Source organism: Phragmites australis, chromosome 7 (assembly GCF_958298935.1).
Source record: "Phragmites australis chromosome 7, lpPhrAust1.1, whole genome shotgun sequence".
NCBI lineage: Eukaryota > Viridiplantae > Streptophyta > Magnoliopsida > Poales > Poaceae > Phragmites > Phragmites australis.
The window spans coordinates 14,931,448-14,935,292 of NC_084927.1; positions in this window are offsets into that span (position 1 = coordinate 14,931,448).

Here is a 3,845-nt window from a genome sequence, read left to right on the forward strand (position 1 = left end):
GTGTATCATGTATTGGAAAATGTTGTTCATCCTTTCCTTCATCTTGATCCACTTGGGTGCTAAGGAGGTATATGGAGTGGAAGTAGTAGGCATGTCTTCGTCATCCTCCTTAGGCTTGACATCCCCAATGGCCATCTTCTTCATCACTTCTCTCAAAGGTTCATCACCTACATCATCACAAGAAATACCTTCTACTTGGGAGCTATTAGATTCATCAAACTCCACATCACACGTTTCTTCAACAAAACCAGTGGTATTGTTGAATATTCTATATGCTTTGGAGTTAGATGCATAACCAACAAGAAATCCAATATCATAATGACGCTTAAACTTCCCTAGCCATTCTCTCTTTTTGAAGATGAAACACTTATAACCAAACACCCGAAAGTAGGAGATATTGGATTTCCTCCCAATAAGAAGCTTGTATGGCGTCTTCTTCAATAGTCGGTGGAGATACACTCTATTTGACGTATGGCATGCTGTTTTGATTACTTCCGTCCAAAACTTCTCCGGCGTACCATACTCATGTAACATAGCTCTTACAAGTGTAATTAATGTCTTGTTCTTCCTCTCCACCACATCATTTTGTTGAGGAGTGTAGGTAGATGAAAACTCATGTTTGATGCCTCTTTCTTCACAATACTCTTCAACTTGAGTATTCTTGAACTCTGTCTCGTTGTTGCTTTGAATTTTCACTAATGTTGCTTCAAACTCATTTTGAGCATTCTTTGTGATTTTTTTGAAGATCCCAACGGTCTTGTTCTTGTCATCTAGAAAGAAAGTTAAGTGTATCTTGTATAATAATCAACAATGACAAGCAATAGAGATTACTACCAATACTTTTGTAGGTGATTAGCCTGAAGAGGTCCATATGTAGCAGCTCCAAGGGTCTTTATGTAGACATTATAGCCTTGTAAGGATGTGAGCTTGCAACTTGCTTTCCCGCTTGGTAAGCACTACATAATTTGTCGTTCTCGAAGATTACGTCCTTCAAACTGACCACCATTTCGTTCTTGAATGCCTTCTTGAGTTGGCTCATTCTAATATGAGCAAGTCATCGATGCCAAAGCCAACCCAAAGATGTCTTGGTGAAGAGGCACGTTGTCAAGCTAGCTTCATTAGATAAAAAATTCATAAGATATATATGTTCATGTCTAAAGCCTTTAAAGGTTATATCATTATACTTCTTGCTAGTAATGATAACATCAACATCACTAAATAAGCATGTAAAGCCTAAATCACAGATAGAGGGATCATTAGAGATTGCCACCTTACCCAAATGTACCACATTTGCTTTTGAGTTGTAACCAAAGGTGACTTTATCATGTTTGTCCACTTCATCTTCTAGAGAGGTGGACATCTGTTGTGTACAACCACTATCAAGCATCTAATACTTTTTGCCGACTTTGTAGTTCACCTATACATATAAGATCAAGCTTTTTGTTTAAGTACCCAACCAAGTTTGGTACCTTTCATGTGAGACACAAGATTCTTAGGCACCCAAATTTTTCTTGGAAGCTTGCCCTTTGCTTGAGTTCCAATGAACTTAGCCATAACTTTACCACTCTTAAACTTATGCAATGGAAAATGATGACCATTAAATGTAAACTTGTATTTTGATGGCAAAATGGGAAAAAGGTTTGGAAGGAATGGGACACTCCCTTGTGTGGTGACCAATGACTTGATAATGTAGACAATAGGAGCCAATTTCTTTGATGAAGCATTTGTTTATCTCCGGTGACTTGATGATCTTTTCCACGGGGTTTGGAAAGCAATCAATGCCTCTCTTGTTGTAGTACATAGCATTCTTCATGAGGATTTCTTTATGCTTGTACTCCCCTTTAGTCAATCGGGTCACACATGAATTTAAGCTTGCAATCTCATCCCTAAACTCTTTTTCCCTTACATAGTTAGTCTTTAGAGATGATACATCATCACATGAAGATGAGCAATGTATTTCAAGGCGATCATCACAAGATGTAGATGCATTGATCTTAATTACTTTAACAGTAGACAATTCATTTAGAGAAGAATCAATGGCATCATATGCAAGTTCAAGTTCGTGATATTTGTATTTCAAGTCAATATGCTCAAGTTTTAGCTTTTTGTTACTAGCCTCAAGAGACTTGCTAGATGCAACTAATTCATCATTTTTTTTAAGCACATAATTATATTTAGCAAACAACTCATTATGACTAGAACTAAGTATAGAATTAGCATTTTTAAGAGACTTGATTTTAGCTTTTTGTTTCTTAATGATAGTAGCATACTCATTCATGAGCTTAGATAGATCACTAGGAGAAAGATCATCACCATCATCACTACTATCATCTTCATCACTACTCACCTTGTTGTTACCTTTTGTCATGAGTCACATAGGCGGTGGAGGTAGGGGTGCATCATCATCATTAGTGATAGCAAGGCTCACGAGGTTGTTTCCTTCATCATCGCTTGAGTCATCACTTGAGCTTTCACCGGAGACCCATTCACCAACAATATAGGCCTTGCGTCCTCCACCCTTCTTGTTGGAGAACTTCTTCCTTGAATACTTATCTTGGCTCTTCTTCTTGTGCTTGTCCTCATCTTCATTTGCTTCAATCTTCTTACCTTGTTCATGTTCTTCTTGTTGGGTTGAGGGCAATCATGCGACATGTGGCCAAGTTCACCACAATTGTAACATCTCTTCTTGTCTTCTCCACCGAACTTATTAAATTTCTTTGAGCAAAATTTGTTCTTCTTGGGATCATAGTTGTAGCCCTTATTTTGAAATTTTGATATCATCCTTGTAGTTCTTCTCATGAAAAGAGCAAGTTCGGTGTCGGAGTCATCATCATCATCACTATCGTCTTCATCGTTTTCACTTGATGATGGAAGCTTTATCTTCTTCTTCTTCTTATCAATCATCTTTGCCTTGAGAGCAAGATTTTGCTTGGATGAAGACTCATGATTCCAAATAAGAACATTTCATGAGCATATATTTTCCCAACAGCGTCGGTGATGGTCATGTCATTGATGTCCCTTTCATGAAGAAGAGAGATGACAATATTGTATTGCGGCTTTGGAAGCACCATGAAGATCCTGCGAATAACGTTTCCTTGAGACAATTGAGTTAGTTCAAGAGAGTTAATTTCTTCTACAAGCACATTCATGCGAGAATACATATCATTGCATAATTCATTTGGAAGCATATTGAATTGATTGAGAGCATTCATAAGCACATGATATCTTTCCTCACGAATTTTTCTAGAACCCTCATGAATTTCACAAAGAGTGGTCCAAATCTCATTAGCATATTCCTTGCTACGAATTCTAGAGAAAACCTCTTTATTAATTCCCTCAAATATAGCATTCTTAGCCTTAGCATTCCATCTAACTTATTGGTCGGTGAAAGGGTGATCAAACCCAATGGAAGCGGCTAACCAAACTTTGGGAGAAATACCTCAAGATAGCTCACCATGCAAACTTTTCAATAGGCGAAGTTCTTTCCATCGAACCTTGGCACGCTACTTCCATTCCCCGGGGCCATTACTCTAGGATTTAAAGCCTATCAAGAGCACGAAGCTCTCTAATACCAATTGAAAGGATCTAATGACCCTAGAGAAGGGGTGAATAGGGCATTAATAAAAAAACTAAACTAACTACCAATTTCTAGAACAAGGAGCAACCTTAGCCTAGAATGTATAAAAGCAACTAGAAGACCTAGCAAGCTAGAAAGATAAGCACAAACATGCAAGCATATAGAACATAAGTAAAGTGCGGAATTGAAACTTGCATGAAGGGAATGCTAGAAGCAAAATACGGAATGTAACAAGAGTAGGGAAAGAGGATGCCGAGTTTTTCCCGAG